The 11,962-nt window shown below is 36.6% G+C and overlaps 1 protein-coding gene across 2 annotated transcripts in view; it reads left to right on the top strand.

The window, feature by feature from the left end:
* ATRNL1 (attractin like 1) overlaps nucleotides 1-11,962 on the top strand; it is a 744,759-nt gene that overhangs the window by 331,178 nt on the left and 401,619 nt on the right. The gene's annotated exons all lie outside the window — the stretch shown is intronic.

Below are 11,962 nucleotides of genomic sequence, written 5' to 3' on the forward strand. Positions count from 1 at the left end.
CTGTTTTAATTAATAAAATTAACAGTGCATTCACTGTATTGCTTAGGTCCATCTCCTAGAATTAAAATCCATATCAATTCAATTATTTCTTGGATTTCATAGGTAATTATTATATGTGCTTAGCAATGTGATGAAATCTGTAGGGGATGAGAAAAAGTATGTATTTTCTGCCTTCAGAGAGCTTATAATCTGGAAGTGCTAAATATGACTTAGGATATAGCATAATTTATGATGTGTACCGCTTATACTGGTCCACTAGGTGCCTTTGTGTAAATTAGACAATTGTGCCTCCTTCTGGCAGGCATAGCCCCACATCACAGCACACAACTTTACAAAGTGCATGAAATTTTGACCTTCACTCACCAAGTTGTCTGGGCTGCGTTGAACAGCAAAGAAACTGTTAAACCAAATCCTTGACACAGATGATATGCCAAGCACTTTCCTCAACACCAAAGTAACCATTATTGGTTATCTTATACCGACACCATACAATACTTGAATTCCTAATACCTTATCCACAGGAGTTAGCAAACATTTTCTGTAAAGAGCCAGTTAGTAAATATTTCAAGATTTGTGGGCTATAAGGTCTCTGTTGCATCTAAACAACTCTGCTGTTGTGCTGCTAAAGCAGGCTCAGCCAGTATGGCAACAAATGGGAGTGGCTATGTTCCAATAAACCTTTATTATAAAAACAGCTGCTAGGCTGAATTCTGCCTGTGGACATAATTTGCCCAACCCCTGATCTAGCTTATGCCTGAATGCCTTTAATGACAGGAAACACACCATCTCTTGAGATACCATTTTCTATCTTCAGATAACTAATTGTTCTTTATAATTGAGATGAAATCTGCCTCCCTGTAATAGCTCTTCTCATTTACCCATATGGGCCCATACATAGCAAGTCTAATCTCTCTCATCTCCATTTGCAGCCCTCTAGTTTTCTAAACTCTTTTCTCCAATTTACACATTCTCTGTTCGTTTATTCACTTCTTGTTGTCAAAATCCTTGCCATGTTGCTCACTTTGCTCTGAAAACAATCATGTTTGTCTTTGTCCCTTAAAAAGTATTAATTTCCAGAATTTAACGCTAAATCATATGTATCACTAAAATGTGCAAAGTCTATTCATACTTTAAATTTGTCCCTTAAAAATGAAATTTGAGGAAACAACTTTTTTGAAAATTAATTAATTTTTCTGGCTGTGTTGGGTCTTCGTTGCTGCACACGGGCTTTTTCTCTAGTTGCGGCGAGCAGGGACTACTCTTCGCTGCGGTGTGCGGGCTGCTCATTGCGGTGGCTTCTCTTGTTGTGGAGCACAGGCTCTAGGTGTGTGGGCTTCAGTAGTTGTGGTACGTGGGCTCAGTAGTTGTGGCTCGCAGGCTCTAGAGCACAGGCTCAGTAGTTGTGGTGCACGGGCTTAGTTGCTCTGTGGCATGTGGGATCCTCCTGGACCAGGGCTCAAACCTGTGTTGCCTGCATTGGCAGGCAGATTCTTAACCACTGCGCCACCAGGGAAGTTCCGAGGAAACATCTTAAATATATTTAACGTTCTCTGATTTTGTACTTCTGAATATTAAGGGATATTAAGCCTATTAATTAGGTTACAATGTTTTTGGAAAAGTATTAGAAGTTGTAATTGAATGAGCCTTATTTAATGCATAAAAATAAAAGTTTTTGACGGAATAATGTGGATGTTAATATGCTAAAAAGTTTAGTTTTGTGTAAAAATTCACAAAGCTGAATATATATGTAAATTATTTAAATGTTTAGGGTTTTATTTTAAGCTTTTGATTTGAGTGCATGTTTAAGTTCAATAACTCTTTTATTAAGTGAAAGAAAGCTAGAGTTAATGTGTACCATGTCTTAGAGATGATCCTATTTATTATGTTGTCACCATGGACAAAGTAATATAAAATATTCTAAGCATTGTGTGAGATAAAGTATATTTAATGGTTTTTTTATCATTTAAATTTTTCTCAGTATTAAAATGTAAATGAGACAGTTTTCTAATTGTCTCATTGTTAAGAAAAGAACATGCACAAACACTTTTATTATTTTTTTAAATAAAGCCACTGTTAAATTTTAAAGGAGAGTTTTAGACAGGTCAGCATTTATGGACATCCTTCAATCAGGCCACTATTACTGCTATTGCTGTTTCTGAGTTACTGAAGTAGCATAGGTGAATGTGTCAGCCTTTCAGTTTAGCCATGGTTTGATGGAGGCCAGTTCATAAACTTTGTGTCAGTTTTTTTACTTTTATATTGGGCATAGTTCTGATGGTAAACATAATTGAGTCAGTACTAGGAAGATCACTTACAGGCATTGCCTGGCTCTGATCTTAGCTTTCTGTGCCATCTTAAGTAGGTCACCTAGCATCTTTAAATCTCAGTCCTTTCATATCTAGAATTAAAGGATGTTGTTGTTAGAGTGTGTACTATAATATAGTGAATGATTAGAAAACGGAAAGGAATTATTTTAAAAATAAATACTTTTTCTGGTATGTAAAATGGAAAAGTAAGTCTGTGTGACTCTGAATTTTAAAAGAATAAGCCTGGTAAATTAAATGGAGATATATCAGGGACCACTACCCCTATACCATTTAGACTTTTAATGGTGGTTCTAATTTTCACTGTCCCACTGGAATTACATAATTTTTTTTTTTTTTTTTTTTTTTTTTTTGCGGTACGCGGGCCTCTCACTGCTGTGGCCTCTCCCGCTGCGGGGCACAGGCTCCGGACGTGCAGGCTCAGCAGCCATGGCTCACGGGCCCAGCTGCTCCACGGCATGTGGGATCCTCCCAGACCGGGGCATGAACCCGTGTCCCCTGCATCGGCAGGCGGACTCTCAACCACTGCGCCACCAGGGAAGCCCCTACATAATGTTTTTGATTTACCATCTTGACCAGATGGCGGGTATTTTCAGAGGTTGCCACTTGGTCTTTCCCACTATGATAGATCTTACCCCACAGGCCAGGGATGCAATGTAGGGGTTACTCTAATCACCTTGTACATAAATTCTAATTATACACTTGAGAAGTAGGGAAATTATCACTGGGTGGATGCATAGACACAGTTGGCCCACTATGATCCAGAATTTAGCCAGAATTTCTTACCTGGACCCTGGAGATACCCCAAGTCTAACAAGGGTTCATGATGGTATTTTAGTCCTTGGGTGTCTCTGTGATCTCTAACCCTGTGTCTTATAGTAATCAAAATATCTACTTACTCCTCTCGCACTGTGTACATACCTGTGTATATACCTGTGTATATACCCAAATATACACAGGGCTCTTTGTAAAGGAATCATACACAGGTCCCTTTGGGGATCATTTTATACACTTTCCAAGATGTTTCAAAATGTCTTTTCTTCTATGGACTGAGCCACCTATTCAGTGGGTTCTGGATTTGTAAATTAACTCATCTGGGAATTGAGCAGAGGATCATGATTTTCTCTTGGCAACAACCCTCAGCCTTTGTTCCTCCATTCCTACTTACAACAAAAGTAAATGTTAAATAGCACCGTTGTTGGCTGCCCATCTATTTTGCCTCTCGAGATAGATACCATCCATTATTAATCATCCCACAGCTCGTTGTGGGCCAGCACCCTTGGCTGCTCCTCCAGTCTTGTTGAACTTTATCCTCATTGGATATCCTCCTGGATTCTGTCAGTTAGGCACTGACCCTTGATCTTTTTTACTTTGGGGCCCCATCACTTAACACCTCCCTTTGTCACTGCCTCTCCTGTTGTCAGCTCTGGTCTGCAGAAGAAAGCCACCAGTGATCTTCTTAGTGAAGCTGGTGCCCCTTTCACCAGCAAATTTCTCATGGCCTCGGTGACTGGTACGTCCCATAGAAAGTAATCTACCGGCCTTACATAATATATCCATTCCGGTACATTCCCTCCTGTCAGCTTTTTTATTCTTTTCTCTTCCATCTTCTAGGGCAACTCAGGCATTTCCATTTCACTTTGCCTTGGCCAGTGCTTTTTCCAGGCTTATAAGAATCACTTCCTCATCAAGTTTTGCCCCATCCCCTGGAGTCCTCCATAGGGTATTATATCACCTGGTCCTGAGACTATGCACCAATATTCATGAATTCTTGTTTATCCAGGCTTACATTCCATCCCCCTTGATCAAATACCACCAAAATCCAATTCCTGACATGATCTCCTGGCTGCTGCCAGTACATGATAGCCAATTCTTGCAGCCTTTTCAAGTATATAATCTTTTCCCTTTCTTTTCAGGCCAAGATGCATTATTCTGTCATTAAATTCAGTTATTAGTCTAGCAATCAGGAGAGAAGGTGGTGGCAACCTTTAGGGGGGTGACCCTGGTGTCTCTATTACTAGAAACGGGAGTTGTAGAACCAACATCCTCAGAAACGTCTATCTAGATAGTCCATTCTAGGTATTCCTATCCCATATTTCAAAAGCTCCGGTTTTCCAATAGTGGCCGTTGTCTTTGCATAAGAGGACTGCTTTGGCTGAGCAGTCTATCATCTCTGGAGCTCTGCAATTCTAACAATTAGATCATCAGTCTACTGCTCATTCATATTGGCTCCTCCACTGTCAGAGGTAAGGGCCTGATTTAAAGCTATAAAAGAGACTCTCTAGCTCGTATATTTAGCCTGTAATGTTTATTAGTGGCCTTCAGTCTCTCATTATCCCTCTGTAGGGTCAATACAAACATAGCAGTAGTCAGCCAACTCCACTCTCTTTTGAAAGCATTTTCCCCAGGTCACCACTGGTGAAATTTTTAACAATTGAAGCCTTCTTCCAGGGACTGTCTGTGTTTCATCTAGCAACATGGATGGTTTCTTTTTAGCCTGCCAAACAGTGAGTGAGCCAGTTTCAAATCCCCATTTTACCTCCTGATTGCTCAGACCGCAAGTCCTCAGAGAAGTAGACCAAAATGGCGTTAGCCATGCAGTAGACGTATTAGGGGGAACTCCTGTGAGGAAAAGAGCAAGGGAGCAGGTGAGAGATCTTTTAGACCACAGTGCCAATCTGACCTTCGTGAAGTAGAGCAGGAAGAAAGGAAAGTTCGACAAGAACAATGGTGAGTCCTCGAGCCAAACTCTGTATCCTAACAGAGGAGTTATGCATCTCTCAGGATCAGGCCTTCCTTACTATCACCGCCATGCTCAGTCATTGACTGAGAACAGCTCTCAGGAAGTGTGGCCTCAGTGTGAATACAATGATAGATTGCCTTAATATTTTTCCACTTTAATATTATGTTTTTTAGTACAAACAAGTTAGAATTTTCAATTTTTCTTATGAATTGTTGTGGTTTTCCCTTCAATTTTTTTATTGTGGTAAAATACATATAATATAAAATTTGCCATCTTAACCATTTTTAAGTGAACAATTCAGTGATGTTAAGTACATTTACATTATTGTGCAGCTATTTACACTATCCATCTCCAGAACTCTTTTTATCTTGCAAAACTGCAACTCTATACACATTAAACAGTAACTCCCTATCTCCTCTTCCCCAGCCACTGACAACCACCATTCTGCTTTCTGTCTGCATGATCTTTACTACTCTAGGTACCTTATATAAGTAATATCATATAATGTCTGTCCTTTTGTGACTGGCTTATTTCACTTAGCATGATGTTCTCAAAGCTCATCCATGTTGTGATATATGTCAGAATTTCTTTTCTTTTAAGGCTGAGTAATATTCCATTGTATGTATATACCACATTTTGTTTATTCATCTGTTTATGGACACTTGAGTTGCTTCCATGTTTTAGCTATTGTAAGTAATGCTTCTATGAACATGAGTGTACAAATATGTATTCAAGATTTTGCTTTCAATTCTTTTGGATATATTCCCAGAAGAGAAATTCCTAGATCATATGGTAATTCAATTTTTCATTTTTTGAAGAACCTCCATACTATTTTCCATAGCAGTTGTACCATTTGCATTCTCACCAGCAGTGCACAAGGATTCCAGTTTTTCCATATTCTCACCAACACTTGTAATTTTCTTTTTCTTTCTTCCTTTTCTTTTTCCTTTCTTTTTTTTTTTTTTTGATTGTAGCCATCCCAGAGGGTGCAACTTGGTATCTCATTGTGGTTTTGATGTACATTTCTTTAACGATTAGTGCTGATAAGCACTTTTTCACGTGCTTATTTGCCATTCATATATCTTCTTTGTAGAAATGTCTGTTTAAGTCTTTTGTCCATTTTTATGCCAGTATCACACTGTCTTGATTACTGTAGCTTTGTAGTAAATTTTGAAATCAAGAAGTGTGGGTCTTCCATCTTTGCTCTTTTTCAAGATTTTTTGGGCTACTTGGGGTCCCTTTAGGTACTAAAATTCGTATGGATATGGCACTAATCATGTGATTTTTCCCCTTCTTTTTGTTAATATGGAGTATTACATTTATGCTTTTCATACGTTAGACCATCCTTGCATTCCAGGAATAAATCGTACTTGGTCATAGTATATAATTCTTTTAATAATAATTTCCCCTTTTCTGCATCATTGTTCAAAAGGGATATTAGTACTTCTCTTTTTTCTTTTTTTTTTTTTTTTTTGTGGTCACGGGCCCAGCCGCTCCGCGGCACGCGGGATCCTCCCAGACCGGGGCGCGAACCCGGCCCCCCTGCATCGACAGGCGGACGCGCAACCACTGCGCCACCAGGGAAGCCCAGTACTTTTCTTTTTGTGTGTCTTTGTCTGACTTTGGTATCAGGATAATGCTGGCCACATAGGATGACTTAGGGATTGTCTTCTACTCTTTAATGTTTGCAACAATTTGAGAAGGACTGGTATTAGTTCTTCTTGAAATGTTTAGTGGAATTAATCAGTGAAGCCATCAGGTCCCAGGCTTTTCTTTGTCGGGAGATTTTTGATTACTGATTCAATCTCCTTACTAGTCATAGTTCTATTCAGTCCTTCTGTTTTTTCATGATTAAGTCTTGGTAGGTTTTGTGTTTCTAGGAATTTGTCCATTTCATCTAGGCTATACAATTTGTGTACAGTTGTTCATAGTACACTCTAATAAATCCCTTTTATTATCATAGGATCAGTAGTAATATCTATACTATATTTATTTTTAGTAAGTTGAATCTTCTCTCTTTTCCTTAGTAAATCTAGCCAAAGGTTTGTCAATTTTATTGATTGGTTTGAAGAACCAACTGTTGGGTTTGTTGATTTTTCTCTATTATTTTACTATTTTCTATTTCATTTATCTGTTTTAATCTTTATTACAATATTTCCTTCCTTCTGCTAACTTTGGGTTTAGTTCTTTTTCTAGTTCCTTAAGTTTAATGTCAGGTTGTTGATTTGAGATCTTTCTTGTTTTTCAATGTAAACATTTATAGTTAAACATTTCCTCCTTAGCACTGCTTTTACTGCATCCCATCAGTTTGATTATGTTCTGTTTTCATTTTCATTTGTCTCTAAGTACTTTCTAATTTCCCTTGTGATTTCTTCTATGAGCTGTTGGTTGTTCAAGAGTATGTTGTTTCATTTCCCCAAATTTGTGAGTTTTCCAGGTTTTCTTCTGTTATTGATTTCTGACTTTATTCTGCTATAGTTAAAGGAGATACTTTTCATGATATCTATTTTTTTTAATTTATTGAGAAAATTTGTGACCTAAAATATGGTATATCCCGGACAATGTCTCATGTGCACTTGAGAAGAATGTGTATCCTGTTGTTGGGAATAGTGTTTTACATATGTCCTTTGAATGTAGTTGGTTTATTGTGTTGTTCGAATCCTCTGTTTCCTTACTTATGTTTGTCTGGTATTCCTCTCCATTATTGAGAGTGGAGTTGAATTGTTGTTTTAACCATTTTGAATTCTCTATGTCTTTATTGAAATTTTTGTCTTAATTTATAACTTGTTTTATATAAACTTAGATATAGTATCATTTTGTTAGAATTTCCATGGTAAATCTATTTTCATTTCTTTACTTTCAATATTTTTTATTTTACTAGATTTTAAATGTGTTTCATGTACACCACAAATATCTGGACATTGTTTATCCTGTTGTAATAATCTGAAAATCTCTGACTTTTAAAGAAACAGTTTTAGTGAATTTCTATTTATTGCAATTATTGTTGTATTTTAATCTTTTTCTCCATCTTTTCACTTTTTAAAATGCTTTCTCAAGCAATCTTTTTTTCTTCTCCCCTGCTTTCTATTAAATTGAATGTCCTTTTAATATTCTTTAATTGTTTTTCCTTTTAGCAGTTTAGGAATTATACATTTCATATTTTTTCTTTAATGAATGCCCTTAAATTTTAACATGTATATTTTTCCTAACCAGTAATAATGTTAATTGGTGTCTTTTTTTACTCCTGAATCATATAAGAACACTAGAAAATTTGAAACTTTCACTTTTACATACAATTGTCTAATTTTAACTTCATTTCTAATTTCTAATTTTATTTTTTAAAATAGCCTTATTGAGATATATTCATATACAGTACAATTCACCCATTTAAAGTGCACAATTCAATGGCTCTGCAGCCATTATCACAGTCAATTTTAGAACATTTTCATCACCCCAAAAAGAAACTATGTACCCATTTACAGTCACTTCCCATCCCTCTCCCACACCCTAAGTTTTAGACAATCACTAATCTAGTTCCTGTATATAGATTTTCCTATTCTGAACATTTTCATATACTAATTAAAATCATACAATATTTGTTCTTTTGTGACAAGCTTCTATCACTTATCACAGTGTTTACAGGGTTTATCCATGATGTTGTATGTATCAGTATATCATTGCTTTTTATTGCTAAATACCATTCCGTTTTATGGATATGACACATTTTATTTCTCCTTTTTCAGTAATGGGCATTTGGGTTTTTTCCTCTTTTTGGCTCATGTGAATTATGCCACTATGAACATTTGTGTCCATGTTTTTGTGTGGCGATACGTTTTTATTTCTCTTGAGTATATATCTAGGAGTGGCATTGATGGGTCATATAGTAACTCTAGACTTAACATTGTGAGAAACTGGCAAACTATTTTCCAAAGAAGATGCGCCATTTTACATTCTCACCAGGAATGTATGAGGGTTCCAATTTCTCCATATTCTCAGTAACACTTCTTTTTATCTCTTTTTTATTATAGCCATCTTAGTGCATATAAAGTGCCAAAAGAGATGATGATGCTATTTTGGAGGATCCAGAAAGCATTTTAATTAATTAGAGGAATTTAAAGAATAGAAAAAGAAAGAAAAATTAGGAGTTAAGCAATTAAAAACCAAGAATAATCAATGATGACCCTATGGAAGTGAGCATGTGACTGGGAAGAATAATGAAAAATAAACACTGTGATCAAGATTTGGGGAAATGAAACAATGATGTTGTCCATGAAGATATTTCAAAAGAGATAAAGGAAGGATGTAACTCCCTACAGGGAGAGAAGTATCATTGGTAACAGAATGCCTACATCAAAGTGGCATATCCCAGAAGGAGTATGTGATATAAAAAAATTTTTTTTTAAATGATGCAAGAACGAAGAACTCTGGGAAGAATGAAAAATAGAAGTCCTCCTTTTCAAAAGTGAGATTATGATAATGGATATGTTAATAGAAATGAGGCCTTAAGATACAGATTTCTCTAAGTAGAAACCATAAATTACATCTTATTATACTGGAGGTTTCTTCAGGAATTCTCTCCCTGGCTTTGCTGTAGAAGAAAACAGATATTTAGATCCCAACTCTTCTTTTAAACCCAAAATATCAAATACAGCTCGAGTAAAATAGTAATTGCACAAAGTTTATTGCAACTTAGCTAAACCAGTGCTTCATGTCAAATTTTCAATGCTAAGGAACACTATAGACTGAAACTTAGTTCTTTCACTAAAATATTGCCTAGTACTTCAAAATCAACATGTCCTAAATTAAACTTGCTATCTTGGCAAACAGCTCTTTTTTCTAGTATTCTCTAGCTCAGTTACAGTTACCACTATTAACCTAACTTCAATACCTGGGAATTAACTAAATACATTTCTCTTTCCTTAATCCCCTACATAAGCCCCGATTCTTCCTTCTATCAATCTATTGTATTCAAAACAACCAAAGTGATTTTTTAACATAAATTGAATTATGAGAATCCATTGTTTAAAAGCTTCCTTTCACATTTATAATATAATTCAGACTAGACTTACAAGTTCCTCTGAAACCAGGCCTAATTATCTGCCTCCTCTCATATTATTCTCCACAAATTTATTATATTGCAGGCGCTTTTTCTTAGGAGGTATCTGGTTTATTTCTTGTTTGGTTTTGTTTTGTCTTTCATTCCTTTGTAAAGTGTTTTAAAATTTATGTGCAGTAAAATTCCATTTTTGGGGATACAGCCATATGAATTCTAAAATATGTATAGTTTCTTTTTTTTAAAATTTTTATTGGAGTATAGTTGATTTATAATGCTGTGTTAGTTTCTGCTGTACAGCAAAGTGAATCAGTTATACATATACATATATCCACTCCTTTTTAGATTCTTTTCCCATATAGGTCATTACAGAGTATTGAGTAGAGTTCCCTGTGCTATACAATAGGTCCATATTAGTTATCTGTTTTATATATAGTAATGTGTATATGTCAATCCCAATCTCCGTTTATCCCTCTCCCCCTTCCTCCCCAGTAACCATAAGTTTGTTTTCTACATCTGTGACTCTTTATGCTTTGTAAATTAGTTCATTTGTACCTTTTTTTTTAGATTCCACATATAAGCGATATCATATGATATTTGTCTTTCTCTGACTTACTTCACTTAGTATGATAATCTCTAGGTCCATCCATGTTGTTGCAAATGGCATTATTTCATTCTTTTTATGGCTGAGTAATATTCCATTGTATATATGTACCACACCTTCTTTATCCATTCCTCTTTTGATGGACACTTAGGTTGCTTCCATGTCTTGGCTATTGTAAACAGTGCTGCAATGAACATTGGGGTGCATGTATCCTTTTGGATTATGGTTTTCTCCAGATGTATGCCCAATAGTGGGATTGCTGGATCATATGGTAGTTCTATTTTTAGTTTTTTAAGGAACCTCCATACTGTTCTCCATAGTGGTTATATCAATTTACATTCCCACCAACAGTGCAAGAGGGTTCCCTTTTCTCCACACCCTCTCCAGCATTTATTGTTTGTAGACTTTATGATGGTGGCCATTCTGACCTGTGTGAGTTGATACCTTATTGTAGTTTTGATTTGCATTTCTCTGATGATGAGTGATGTTGAGCATTTTTCATGTGCTTTTTGGCCATCTGTATGTCTTCTTTGGAGAAATGTCTATTTAGATCTTCTGCCCATTTTTTGATCGTGTTGTTCCTTTTTTTGACATAGAGCTGCATGAGCTGTTTGTATATTTTGGAGATTAATTCCTTGTCAGTTTCTTCCTTTGCAAATATTTTTCCCCATTCTGTGGGTTGTCTTTTCATTTTGTTTATGGTTTCCTTTGCTGTGCAGACGCTTTTAAGTTTACTTAGGTCCCATTTGTTTATTTTATTTTTAAAATTTATTTTATTTATTTTTGACTGTGTTGGGTCCTCATTGCTGCGTGCAGGCTTTCTCTAGTTGCGGCGAGTGGGGGCTACTCTTTGTTGCGGTGTGCGGGCTTCTCACTGCGGTGGCTTCTCTTGTTGCGGAGCACGAGCTCTAGGCGTGCAAGCTTCAGTAGTTGTGGTGCGCGGGCTCAGTAGTTGTGGCTCACGGGCTCTAGAGCACAGGCTCTGTAGTAGTTGTGGCACAGAGGCTTACTTGCTCTGCGGCATGTGGGATCTTGCTGGACCAGGGCTCGAAACTGTGTCCCCTGCATTGGCAGGTGGGTTCTTTTTTTTTTAACATCTTTATTGGAGTATAACTGCTTTACAATGGTGTGTTAGTTTCTGCTTTACAACAAAGTGAATCAGTTATACATATACATATGTTCCCATATCTCTCTCCTCTTGCGTCTCCCTCCCTCCCACCCTCCCTATCCCACCCCTC

Source organism: Physeter macrocephalus, chromosome 20, assembly GCF_002837175.3.
Source record: "Physeter macrocephalus isolate SW-GA chromosome 20, ASM283717v5, whole genome shotgun sequence".
In the NCBI taxonomy this organism is placed as follows: Eukaryota; Metazoa; Chordata; class Mammalia; order Artiodactyla; family Physeteridae; genus Physeter; species Physeter macrocephalus.